This window comes from Lissotriton helveticus, chromosome 4_2 (assembly GCF_964261635.1).
Source record: "Lissotriton helveticus chromosome 4_2, aLisHel1.1, whole genome shotgun sequence".
NCBI lineage: Eukaryota > Metazoa > Chordata > Amphibia > Caudata > Salamandridae > Lissotriton > Lissotriton helveticus.
The window spans coordinates 10,586,536-10,600,841 of record NC_136064.1 but is presented as its reverse complement, the minus strand read 5'-3'; positions in this window follow the sequence as shown (position 1 = coordinate 10,600,841).

Below are 14,306 nucleotides of genomic sequence, written 5' to 3'. Positions count from 1 at the left end.
ACTTAAAGGACAAGCAGCGAATTTTTCACGAATTAACGCAGCTGTGTGCTGCCAGCAGGGACGTAGCTTCAGAAGGGGGTTGTTTTAGATGGTACACCCCCAATACATGTATTTTGTGATAAATAGTTGGATACAGGTGGTTTCAGTCGGGTATGGTACGGTGTCTGTCAGATTTTACGAAGAATATTTGCACACACAAACAACATACACGCGCACGCCAGGGCTCTCTCTCTGTTTGGAGAAGATTTAAAAAATGTTGGTCATTTCATAAAATAATGTGCTTTCTCTCACTTAGTACCCCTACAAATCCCCATTCCTCCCCCATTACACTGCTCCTTGAGCCCCTCTTGTGCACCCTACTTTTCCTATAATGTATTTTAGCATTATGTGCCAACCTTATTGTTGAGAAATCTGAAGCCCCCCTCAATAGCTTACTGCCCAAGCTACGCCCCTGGCTGCCAACCCACCCCTGCTCAATCCCTGGTTGTGAGCTGTCTGTGGGTGAAGGGATTTTCGTCTCTGCTGCTGTTTTCAATCCAAAGGCGCCCGCCGAGCACACAAATAGGGTGTGTGTATGTGTAGCACACGTGCCCTGCACACAGACCTCTAGAGGTAGCGCATTGGCATGGCACAGCATACGTCTGTCTTCACACTTACTTTGTGCATATCCCTTACGTTTGATCACTATGTATTTACGTATACTAAAGCAATGGTTATAATAAATACTTGGCGATCAGGTGTTTCGGTTGCATCTTTAAATTCAGTCATTTATTTCCCTCTCTTTGCTGTGCCACCTGTTCAACACACAACAATCACAAGATACAGCTGTTGTAATGCTCTATGCGCTTGTAAAGACTTTCACTATTATGCGTAATTGTATGTCCATCTGCATAGCGCCCAATCTTCGGCTAGTATTGCACCGAAGCTCTTTTGTAATAACCGAATGTGGGCATGACGTGACGTGCCAGCCTCGAGGTCTCTCTGTGGGAATGGGTTGTTTGCAGTGGGGCTCGTGCCCGGTGGGAGCATGATTTCCCTGAGAGAAGAAGAGGGTGGGACCAGGAGCCAATCTTTAAGCAGGTCCTGCACTCATGGCTCCAAGGAGAACGTATCAGACAAGGGGAGTGCAGGGTGGAAGGAAGAGGAAAGCGAAAAGACAAAACATGTGTCATGTTGCCCTCACACACCCCGAGAGGTGTCAGGCTTCATCATTGGGCCTTGCTCCTCGTCGGGCCGGCGCTGCAATGCTCGACGGGAACACCGTTTCTGGGGTTCTTTGTCGGAGATCTTTTTAGGAGAAGCCGTGGGGTGCGTGTGGATAAGGGGGCAATGTGGGTTGTGGTGCACTTGTGAAGTGGTCTAAAATAGAGCAGAGCAACTTTGTGCTCCTTATCAACCCCATCTGGCAGTAGCTCCTGATATTACGGGTTCAACATTGCCCAGTACAGGACTACTAGGGCCCCACTTCAGGCTACCCCCAGAAAAGTCTTGGAGCCTGTCTATTAGTCGTGCACTTTAAATTCACACATAGGTCCTGAAGAAGTGCCAACCGATTCCTCTGGAACATTTAGGCACGAAACATGTCGACCCCACACTACTGACAGCCTGGTAGGATCATTGTAGTCCGGCAGGGCATCCAAATCCCTTTTAATTAGGCAGGATCTATCTTACCATTGAATTTATTGAGCCTAGGACTGACCCTGACCTATTTAAGACAATTTCACACATGCACCACATCGCCCCCTTACCCACACACACCCAACGGCTTCTTCTAAAAAGATCTCCGACAAAGAGCCCTGGAAACGGTGAGCCCGTTGAGCATTGCAGCGCCGGCCCGACGAGGAGCAAGGCCCAATGATGAAGCATGACACCTCTCGGGGTGTGTAAGGGCAACATGACAAAAGTTTTGTCTTTTCCCTTTCCCCTTCCTTCCACCCCATAGCAACTGTACTCCCCTTGTCTGATAAGCTTGCTTTCCCTGACACTCAACTAATCTCCATGTTTCTGTCGGGCATGAGGTGAGATTTTCGGGTAGGCACAGAGAGGGCTTTAAGAGGAGGGAGATCTGTGGGGGTCTGAGCCCCCCCAGTTTTTTGGGGGGGCTCGAAAGGGGGCTCTAGGGAGCTCTATTTTCAGGCCTCAAAGGTAGGGTGACCAGACGTCCCGGTTTTGGTTTGGTGTTACTAGTGTGGGTAACATGTCTTGATAGTGAAATACTGCCAATTTCGTTTTTCACTATTGAAAGGCTATCTTGCCCATAGGATAACATTGGGAATGCTGTGTAACATATTTACCTGCATATCTTCCCATAACGGCAAGACATATGGAATCTGGTATCCCTGAACTCAGAATTGAATAACACATCCATTAGCGAAGATGGTTTTTAAATTCTAAGTTTGGAAATAGCACTTTTAGAAAGTGGCTATTTTTCTGTTCAACCTTTCTGTGTGCCTCTGCCTGGTTGTGTATTGACTGTCTGGTTTGTCAGTGATAGGGGCTTATACTTAATAAATATACTTTTTACCCTATTTTATTATCCTTGGCTGGATACGACTTCATGCTTTTCTTAAGCACACAATGCTAGTTATCTTGATTTAGACCACACACCTACTGGGATAGGCCACACCCCTTTAAGAAAATTTGCCATGCCCCTTTTAGAGCACCACCAGTTTTTCCCCCCACTTAAAACCCTGGGCACAGACATCCGTGTTTTTGGCAGCGAGAAGACAACTCGACGATCCACGTGCTTGCTCAGACACGAGCAGATCCCAACAGGGCTTTCCAGTTTAGCCAATAAAATGAGTCCCAGTAGATTCCAGAGAATTTCGCCCGTTGTTCAAGTGTCAATAGGCGGAGCGGCTTGTTATGTGCGCTATATAATGGGGCTTTTAGATGAATCACTGAATTATCCGCACCGTTATTTTAATCAGTTCCTTGCAGCGCAGAGGGGTCTGAGAGGCGATCACACCTTCCAGCAGTGGGGGGATGGCAGTGGTGCTGGGGGAGGGGGACAGGGATGCGGGAAGGGGGCGTTCCAGTACCCACGTGCCCAAGGTACAGAGAAAGAAGGCTTGACAGCTCTGATTGCCCGGGTGTCATGTTATGTGACACCACGTGGCTATGTGATGATGTATGATGCATGTGATGTCATGTAATGTCCGGCCATATTCTGTCGTGCTCGGTCACGTAAAGTCACGTCATGCTTGCTTCGTGCTGTGTCATGCTGTGTGACGCGAACTCATGTCACATTGGAGCTTTCTTTTAAAGCGCAGTCATGCGCCACAGAGGCGCGTTCTGGCGCTGAGACAGGCTCATGAAACTGACCCCCTCCCCTCCATCCTTGGCAGCGACACAGGACCTCTTGTTACAGGGGCCACAGGTGCCCATGAGCATCGAGCTGATGGGAAGCACAGGCGGTGGGACATGCTTAGGGGGCTGCATCTCTGGCTCCGGCACGGAGACAGATTCAGGCTGCAGAGATGGGCCTGGAGGTGAGCTCCAAAGGTGAAAGTGTCACGGAAGGACGGGTCCCTTAACAGAAGTGTTAACATTCCATTGTAGTAGTAGTAAGTATTACTTTTATTTAATTTCGTTAAAAATCATAAAAGCATGGACGAAACACATATTACATAAGTGATAACAAAGATTAACATTCCATTGTTGTGCGGCCCGCACAGAGACAGCTCCACCCCCTGAGCGGAATGTCACGAATTTTAGCAGCACAAGAAGTCGGGTGTCCTTGCCGGAAATTATCTTTGTTATTTGATAGAGAAAAATTCTTGTGGAGTGGAATTAAGGTTGAAGTATATGCGTGGGGAAGCTCTGGGCTAGAGGTGTCCAACTTAGGTCCAGGAGACCAGCTCTATGCCAGGTTTCAGGATATCTACAAAAGATTTCTCATATAATTTGAATCTACATGGAACTCATTTATAGAGTCAGTGGTTAGCTTAACATCTAGGATGACTGGTGCTAATCCAGCTCTCCTGGGCCTACACTGGATACCCATGCCCAAGATGATGTAAATGTGACCTTCTCCCTGGACCGGAACCAGTACAATGGCTGGAGTTTCTGGTGCCAAGTAGTCCAGACGCCTCGTGTATAACAGTACATTTTTCTGTGCATTCTGTGGATACTAAAAACAACAAATACAAAGAAAAGTGGTGGGTGAATGTATGAATTAATGTGAAAGGTAACTAAATATGGGCTAAGTTCAGAATGCAGGCTTTTTAGCTCTCTGTGACATAGAATGCAGGTGGCAATCTTTTTGCAGCTCAAACTTGACTCCGCCCAGGGGCGTCGTGACCCCCCCCTCCCCGCCCCTCTTACCCCCGCCCCCACTTTGGCAGTTCAAGTGGGGGGTAACTACTAAAAGTTGAATAGTATTACAATGGCCTCTGCAGGGCTTCAGCCAAAACCAGGGCAGGGTTAAAAAGTGGGATTTGAACTCTGCTAAGTTAGACACATTCAGCAAAAGAGAGGAAAATAAATGTTAAGAACAAAGACACATTTTACAAAGAGTAGAAAATCGTGTTTTAGAAAGGCACGTAAGAACAATTTAATATGAGAAAAGAAAGAATTGTGGTAGTTAGAAACTGGAAAGGACAAATGGGAGAATGCGGAAGGTGAAAGTAATGAGAAATGCAAAGAAGAAAGGAAATAGCAAAGAAGAAAGGAATGGATATTAAAAAGAACAAGGGAAGAGGGAGTGCACAGATGGATGGTTGAAAGGATGAATGAATGAATGGATAGAAGGGAAAAGGATCAGTTGGTGCAAGGAATTTAAAAAAGGATTGATGGAGAGACAGATAAGTGGACGGAACGATGGACAGAAGAGTGAATGAAAGGATGAATGGCTAGAAGAGTGAAAGGATGACAGATCTTCGTGTGAAGTGAATGGTCAATGATTCAATGGATGGATGGAAAGGACAAAAGGTGGTTGGATGGATGAAAGGACCTATGAATATGTACACAGATGGATGTAATTTCAGTAGCTGGTTAAAATAATGAAAGGATGGATGGAAAGGTGAAAGGTGGAATAGCCGCAGGATGGATGGACAGATGAGTGGATGCAAGGGTGAAGGAAAAGATTATAGGAAGGTCTGGGCTTACTTTCTTCGCTTGCTTGGTGTCATTAGAGGTTTGGTTCAAATTAGAGATATTTGGCATTTCTGGCTACTCCCTTGGCTCCGCCCCAAAAGAAACAGTCCATCCCAGACTGCTAGCCCACACTCTCTTCTTTAGGGAGGCCAGACAACCCAATGTATGTCTTTATAGATACTCAGTACACGATAAGTACTTCAGCGAAGGCTGGCCTCAGCCTCTCTAAGGCAATGGTTGTTTGGACCCAGTGAGAAAAACTCAGAACATGGAAGCTTTAGTTGATGGTAGGCGTGAAGAGCCGGCTACTAGTTGTAAATGTATGTATACTTGTAAAGCGCACTGCCACCCCATCTCAGGGCATCCTGGCGCTGTATACCGCTGTGGAACCCATCCTGGCTTTCCCTGTGAGAAGCCCCCTCCAAGGCACCCCCCAAGATGAACTAACAAGTTGCACACCTATGAACTCATAGGTGTGTCTCCCATGGCACCAGTGTGAATTTGCTGTGTTTTACAGCTAAAGTTATGTCCAAAAAAGTTCAAATGAAACGTTTCAAATGTTCAAGAAAATTTATATATCAATCGCTTTTCTTGTATTCGTTACATGTAGCAACAGTCCTATTTGTTCAAATGCATTTCGGTGTTTACATACACCTTCGTCAGGGAACGTCTACAAATAAACAGAAAATATACTATGTAACAACTTTTCAAATATACGTGTTAATAGACACACAGTCATTCGTTTTATGCAAACAGGTTTCTGGCTTTTAGAATCATATCAATGTCCCTTTAAAGCTAACGTGATCTAACATCGTTACCACTGATATATCACCCCGTTAGTAATCATTGACTGCTTTACGCGCCCAGTTCTCCCTCTTCTACGTAAACGTCTAATAACTAACTTCACCGATTTTCCACAGCGGGGGGGGACCCCTATTATATGATCGCATGCAGCTTACGCTTAACGTATCTAAATTCGCCATGGCTCACCTTCGTTGCTATAACATATAATCCCGCTACTCCGTGTGGGATCCTGCTTCTGTTTGCGCTCTCACTGTTTGTGAAAATTCAACTGACGCCGCGTACCTGACGCATGCGCGCTGTCTAAATCTACCGTTTTTTAAAAGAAACCCGTTTTTTTGAATTTACAAAACTTTAGCATTCTTGAACACGACACCTGAAATTTATATACAAGTAGAGGTTTAAACAAGACTCCAGCTATTATATTATGAACATTATGGTGCTCTGGTTATCAGAAGAACTGCATCATAATTATCTGACGGTACATTAGTTCACAAGTAACATGTAAATTCAGTACGATCATTTAAACCATGCGGTTTAAGGCTGTTTAGATGATAAATCCAGTGATTTTCTCTCTTTAAGAGATTTTTTTGTTCATGATTCCTTCTTTTCTCGGGACTATTTCCAATACACAAGCCCTTAATTGATTCAAGTTATGGCGTTTCTCTGTGAAATGTGTTGCTACCGTTGATATCGTGGAGTGGGTTCTAATATTGCTCTTATGTTCGGTTAGCCGCACTTTCAATTTCCTTTCAGTATGTCCCACGTAAACACTTCCACAAGGACATTTCAATAAGTATACCACATTGGTGGTATCACATGTGGCATTGACTTTAAGGGGTATTTTGTATCCTTTCATGGGGTGGTTGATGTTTGTCCCCTTAATGATGTTATGACAATTTGCACAGTTTAGACACAGAACCGTTCCTCTATATATCTGATGTTTGATGTTCTGTTTAGGTTTCTTCAATAGTTCACCTATGTTTTTTCCCCTTGAGTGTGCAAATAAAGGTTCCTGATCAAAAATCCCATTGAAGTCTGGTTCCATTTTTACTATTTGCCAATTCTTGTATATGATTCTTTTGAATCGGGTACTCACGTTGGAAAATTTGCTTACACATGTTATACGTGGTGATTTTATGTTTGTTTTGTAAGTCAATAGCTCTTGTCTAGATTTTGTCGATGCTCTTGCCTGAGATTTTTGGATCATGTCCTCTGGATAGCCTCTAGTCGAGAACCGGTTTGCCATGATTCGTAGTTGTTCTTGGCATGCGTGATCCTCAGAGACCACTCTCCTGACCCTGAGAAATTGTGTATACGGAAGGTGGTTTTTCAATGATGGGGGATGGTGGCTGGTGTATTGTAACAAATTGTTCTTGTCTGTAGGTTTACGGTACAAGTTTGTGGTAAGGGTGCCATTATTTAATGTGATTTCCACATCAAGGTATTGTATGGTGGTATCATTAATTGTCCATGTGAATTTAAATCTGTCATTTCTGTCATCCAGGATTCTCAGTTGTTGTTCTAACGATTCCTGTGTGCCTTTCCATATGATGAACATGTCATCTATGAATCTCATGTATGCTGACAGATGTGTGGCCCATTCTTGATTATTGTAAATGTGTTCCTCTTCAAAAGATCCCATGAATAGATTAGCATACGCCGGTGCGGCGCAATTTCCCATGGCGGTTCCATTGAGTTGAATAAACCAACGTTTCTCATAGGTAAAGTAGCTGTTCATCAGGGTAAATTCCATCAATTGCATCAGGAAAATTTGTAGGTCTTCAGGATAAGTACTGTGTAATAAGGTTTTTTCAATGGCTTCTAAGCCTTCTCTGTGAGGTATGGCTGTGTATAGTGTTTTAACATCTATGGTGGCCATGATGCAGCCCGTTTCAATCTTTACTGCTTGTAACTTTACCAAAAAATCAGTTGTATCCTTAATGTAAGAAAGATTTTTGATTACCAACGGTTGTAAATATTTATCTATGAATTTACCCACTGGTTCGTGGATACTCATCTTAGTGGATACGATTGGCCGACATGTTTTTTTTTTGTTGATCTTTGTGGACCTTAGGTACAAGGTACATCGTCGGGCTCTTTGGATTTTCTTGCATTAGGTACCTTTTGGTTTTTTCGCTGATGACGCCTTTGTCTGTAGCTTGGTTCAAAATTGTTTGCAAAGTTTTACGGATGTCTATCGTTGGGTCTTGGTCTATTTCCATGTATGTGTTAGTATCGCCTAGATGGGTGTTGATTGCTTCCTCATAGAACTCTTTGTTCATTATCACTAATGCCCCTCCCTTGTCCGCCTTTTGACATATGATTTGTTTGTTGTTCGCTATGCTTTCTATGGCTCCAAATTCTTTCTTCGACATGTTTGGATTTTTGACTCTTTTGTTAGTGTTGATTTGGTTGATTTCTTGTTTACATAACTTTTCAAAGAGATCAATCATCTTATGTGATGTTGGAGGCATGTAGTTACTAGGAGTTTTTAATCCTTTTAGCTCATCTTCCTTTGGAGGTGGTTTTTCGGTGATGACGTTTTCAAAAAAATGTCTCAATCTCATTTTCCGTGTGAGTTTAAAAAGACTCACCTCTAGCTCTAATTGGTTAGTGTGGGTACTAGGTACAAATGACAATCCTCGTTGTAGGGTGTTAATCTGAAATTCATTCAAGGTTTGATCCGAAATATTCAATACTAGGTTATCTTTCTTGGTTAATGTTGTTTCTTTCTCTCTTTCCTGGACTTGGTGTTTCTCGTTTGTGGTTGGTTGATTTCTTTTGTTTTTGTTGCGTCCCCTCCTGGGTCTTCTGTTCCTATTTGGCCTGCGCCTAAAATAGGCTCCGGGGTTGTGGGTTTATCAGAGGGTATGTTTCTTGTAGGTTCTTTTCTTTTGTCTGCTCTATCGCTGTCCGTCGATGAAGTATGACCCCCCAAGATGAAGCCAGGCATCCCAGCGCTGTTGGGGCCGTTGTGGAGATTAAGCAAGCTATTGCCCAGAGTTGCAGGGTGGGATTAGAATAGGCACTGAGGCGAGAATTATCAGGTCCGCGGACATTAGAGCCCAAGACCCTGCCGCGTCTGGAATTGAACCCTGGTCCCAGGCCTGACCTCTGCTTCAGGGTCTGCCGCTTCTAACCAGTGAGCCACACTTCTCCACTCCACTAGTTCTAATGTGAGTCTCAAAGATTTAACCTTTGACCACAGAGGTCAAATAACCAACTAAGTGCAATGACCAGAGTTCAGTAGGCCAGATGGTACCAGGGCCTCGCGAAATGCTCGATGAGATGACGGAAACCAACACCCTTTACTACAACTATGTTCATTAGGGTTCTTACCCCTGTTAGATTTTTGCTTACCAAGAAAGCCCCTCTTATGTCCCAGAATGCCTTTCGAGCAACAAAGGGTGGAGGATAGAACAGACGAAAAGATTATAATGCCTTATCACTAGGAGAAAATACATATGGTATTATGCACTTTACACACTCCCTTTACTCAATACTGTATAGTTTCGCTATTACACAATATTATGCAGTATAGTAATATATAGTACAGTATACAATATATGACAGTACAGTACAGTGCAGCTAGGGGTAGCACAGGGCACCACAGTGCTAGTTACAATTGAATACAAAACAATATAAAACAGTGCAATGGCGTAGCTAAACCTTTGGGTGTCCATGGCGACCCCTCCGTTTGCCGTCTCGCATCAGCCGCATGTAAGAGCGGGGAGTGGGGTGCTGGCGATTCCTGTGTTTGCCGCCCAGCAACAGCCGCAGGTAAGAGCGAGGGGGGGGAGGCTGCCACCCCCAAAAATCATGCCACCTGGGGTGGACCGCCCATCTTGCTATGCCACTGAAACAGCGTAGGTCCGTACAGGACACTATAATCTAGTAGAGTTCTATACAGTACAGTGCAATACTATGAGAAATGGGGTTGTAGGTTGACTGGTGTGTGAGCCATGGTGAAGCAGCAACCACAATCCTTGACAGGGTAAGGCACAAGCCAATCCAAAATTAACTTGTGATCAACCCTCTGGCAGCTTGGCTCAGATCAGTCAGGCATAACTTACAGGCCACTTGTAAATTATTTGTGCAGCCCTTCAAACAGTAATAAAGTGGAGAACACCACACAAAAAAGGCTACCACATCAAGTTAGAAACAAAGAGTACAATTTCATAAATAAAACAAGACCAAAACGACAACAATCCAATCACTAGAACCAGAGTTATGAATTTCTAAAGATTTTAAGTGAAAATGGCGCCTAAAGGCATAAAGCGCCAACAGGAGATATCTGGTCATACAGGACCGGATCAAAGTCAAACTTTTAGAACAACCGCAATGGTGCTCAGGTTGGCTACAGTCACCAGGTTACGTCCACTGGAGTTTACCTTATCAAAGTCTGTGCCAAGAGTACCGTTCGCTTTTGAGGGGCGGGAAGGAGCAGGGAGAGCATCGCAGGAGGCTGTGAACTAGCACAAAGAACTGGCCATCATTGTGGGCGGGTGTTATAAGAGCTTCACTTTGGGATGGTCCCCTGCTAGCGTTCGATTCTGTAGTGCAAAGAGGGGACTGCCAGAGCTTTGCGTTGAATTGAGGTGCGAGCAGCGATGTCTCATTGCCAACGGGCCCATTTGTGAAGAGCCCAAAAGCTTGAATTCTACTTGTGTGAGCCACACCAAGGACCCAGGACCTGAGAGGCACCACTTGGGGGTCAGGAACTTGCTGCAGCTGGGTCCAGAAGCTGGTGCAGGATGTTCAGGAGCCTTTTATGTCCTTGAGGCTTAGATCAGGAGGCCAGCAGACTAGCCCCTGGAGTCACTCTGGGGTCTTGGGTTCAAGATGAGATTGCAGGTCCAATTCTTTCTCCCCAGGCAAGAGGGCAGCATGGCAGCAGTTCCTTTACAGTAACAGTCCAGCAGAGTAGCACGCCTTTAAGCAGCATAGCGGTCCTTCTTCCTGGCAGAGTATTCACGGATACAGAAGTATACCGAAGAGTTGGTGTCTGAGGTCCAGTATTTATACACAGTTGTGCCTTTGAAGTGAGAAACTTCTAAAAGCTCTTCCTTCTTGGCCCTGGCTCCAGATTAACTACATGGGGTGTGAAGCCCTTTGTGTGAAGGCAGGATGAAACCAATTCAAGCCTAAGTGAAGCTGGGGCCAGCTCTTACCTCCCATCCTGGCAGTGATGGCCCATCCAGTCATACCTAATCTCCCCATTGTGTGTGGCTGTCTAGTAGGAATACACAAAGCCCAGCTACTAACTATACCCAGCCATGTGACTCAGAAACAGGCTGCAGATAACAAATGGTTAAGGAAAGATCATGGCAACTTTCTAAAAGTTTCCAAACCAAACAATACCAATACTGATATCCTTCACGCAAACTTATTTTTCTTCTTGATCTATAATTAATAACAGTGGTCACCATTTATTTTTAATCCTAAATCATATAAATGTATTTGTCTTTAATCAGACACAGAAGTACTATACAAACATATCATGCATTCACGCAAAGTTAATCCCACCCCACCTATGTTTCACCTCCTCGTGTATGTTTCACCTCACTGGGAGGTGAACCCTACACAAGGAGTCCTAATGGAGGAAATGAAAGAATCTATCCAAATTGAAAGCCTCTTTTGAAAGACTTCAGATTTAAAGGCCATGCAGAGATCGTATAAAAAGAAAAGACTTCCAATTATCCTCTTAATAATCAGAAGAACCAAGACCGCGTGTCTTTCCAGTTGGTATTTATAAAATTCCAGTAATATGAGAGTCGGTAACAGTCCTGAATCCTGTGGAGAACGCAGAAACAAGTGACGGCTTTGAAATGTGTTGACAGACATCCATGCACCCAACTTGTAAAATAATGGCACTTAAAATCAGGATAGAAAGGAATGTACAGTCTTGTCTTAAAAATCCTTGTTACAGTAGCCTTGCAGAGGATGTGTTGCAATGCTCTTTCATAAGAAGCAAACCAATACATTGCAGTGTTATGTGAAAGTAATTTGTAGCTCCTGTCTGGGAAAGTTAAAATTCAGAACTGACTGATTTTTGTCAATATTGTGTGTTCTTGTGTACTTTTGAATGTTTGCAATATGTTTGTTTGAATCCACTGTTGTGTTTAAAATTGTGTGTGAGGTGGGATGGATTTTGCATTAATACGTGATATTTTAGTATTGTACTTCTGTGTATGATTAACGACAAATTAATTAATATGATTTATGATTTAAAATAAATGGTAACCACTTTTATTAATTATAGTGATCACGAAGGAAACTAAGTTTGTGTGAAAGATTAATCAGTATTGGTATTGTTTGGTTTGGAGATTTTCAATGGCTCAGCCTTACTGACGAAAAGGGCCCAACCACCGGTTGTTTAAACTCTCTAAATGTGGCATTTCCAAAATTGTAATTTGAAATCCGACTTCACTATGTGTTGAGATTTGGAATTACAATTCCAGAGACACCATACATGAATGGCCTACCTGGTCCTATTTTGAAATTACATTTATAAAATGAAATAAGGTAACTCAATGCTATCCCATGGGAGAGATAGGTGTTGCAGTTAAGAAAAATGAATGTAAGAGTTTTTAACTACCTGGACATATATAATACATACAAATACATGTCCTGCTTTTTTAATGCATTGTACCCTGCTCACTGGGCTGTACATGTCCTACAGTTGGGGTGACTTAGATTTATTAAAAAGGAAGGTTAAGGCCTCGCATAAGATTTATTTTGCCAGTTTGAATTGAAAGTTTAAAACTGCACAGGCTGCAATGGCAGGCCTGAGATGTGTCTAAAGTGCTACTCAAGTGGGTGGCAAAACCAAAGTTACATGCCCACTACTAGCATTTAATATATAGGCCCTGGGCATAGGTAGTACCACATTACTAGGGACTTGCAAGGAAATTAAATATGCCAGTTGGGTACAAGCCGATGTTACCATGTTTTAGGAAAAGAGCACAAGCACTTTAGCTCTGGTCACCAGGGGTAAAGTGCACAGAGTCCTATGGCCAGCAAAAACAAAGTCAGCAAAAACTGGAGGTCGGAGGTCAAAAAGTTAAGGATAAACCACAGCAACTATGCCAGGTCTAACCAATACTATGCAACACAATAAAGCTCAGCACACTATTCCACAGTGAAGTACAGCTTTATGCAGTGCTGTTCAGTATGCAGCAGCACTATTTAGTACTGTATAAGATCATTCAGTACACTATGAAAGAGTACAATACAATAAAACAGTAAGATACAATGTTGTGGAGCTCTGTGCATTGCAGTACACTCCTACTATACAGCACCATAAAGACAAGCGCAGTACAGAGCAGCTTGATAAATTCAGTACAATTTTATGCAGTGCTCTATAATACAGTAAGGGCAGTGTATGCCGTATAGTATAGTACTTATAAATGTCCATCAAGCACTCTGATTTATAACCTTCTTTTTCTATTTGATTGTTCACAATTCGTGTTTTGTGCGACTCCCTCCAAGTGTTTTGTCTAGGAACACTATACAAGTAATATAAATTTGGAGAAAGTGGAAATTCCACTTGCAGGTGGTGGTGTGCACAATTATACTTGGACCTATAAGGTCTTTATCCAACTTATTCCAGTTCAAAGAAAAATTCTTTCAAAGTTCATCTCGATTTCAATCAAAAATTTATTAATTTCATTATTTTCGATTCTTCGAAATGCATCGGGGAGATGTGGAATGTAAAAATTTGAAGTCGATACAGATAATTGATTTGCTTTAATGAAGAACCGAAAATAATGAAATGAATAAATTTTTGATTGAAATCGAGATGAACTTTGAAAGAATTTTTCTTTGAACTGGAATAAGTTGGATAAAGACCTTTTAGGTCCAAGTATAATTGTGCACACCACCACCTGCAAGTGGAAATTCCACTTTCTCCAAATTTATATTAAGTATAGTATAGTACAACATGCAGAAATCCAGCGTAGAGGATGCAGTGGTAAGGAGAAGCAAGCCAGGAAGACGCGCCTGCATGTGTTTAAGATCACACAATGAGGTTCTGTTTCGATAGTTGAGGGATTCTCCCAGGCTCCCCATGGACCACAGACTGTCTCTTTCTGGTGAAAAGTCTCCAAATTCTGACAGCGGAATTAGAATAAACTGCAAAATGGCGGTCCGCATCACACATATAACTGTTTACTTCAACAACACTGTTACCATAGTCAAAACAATGTTAGAAGAATGGAACTGTAGCTACAATATATCAAGATAATTACTGCTAGAGAGTCTGCTTCCACCACATCGATACTAAGCACTATGAAGTTATCGCAGGATGACACCCAGCACTGTCAAGACAACGCTATTGATCACCTTAGCAGATTACTCATATCACATAATGAGTTGCCATTTACAGAATCAATTGTGTAACTATC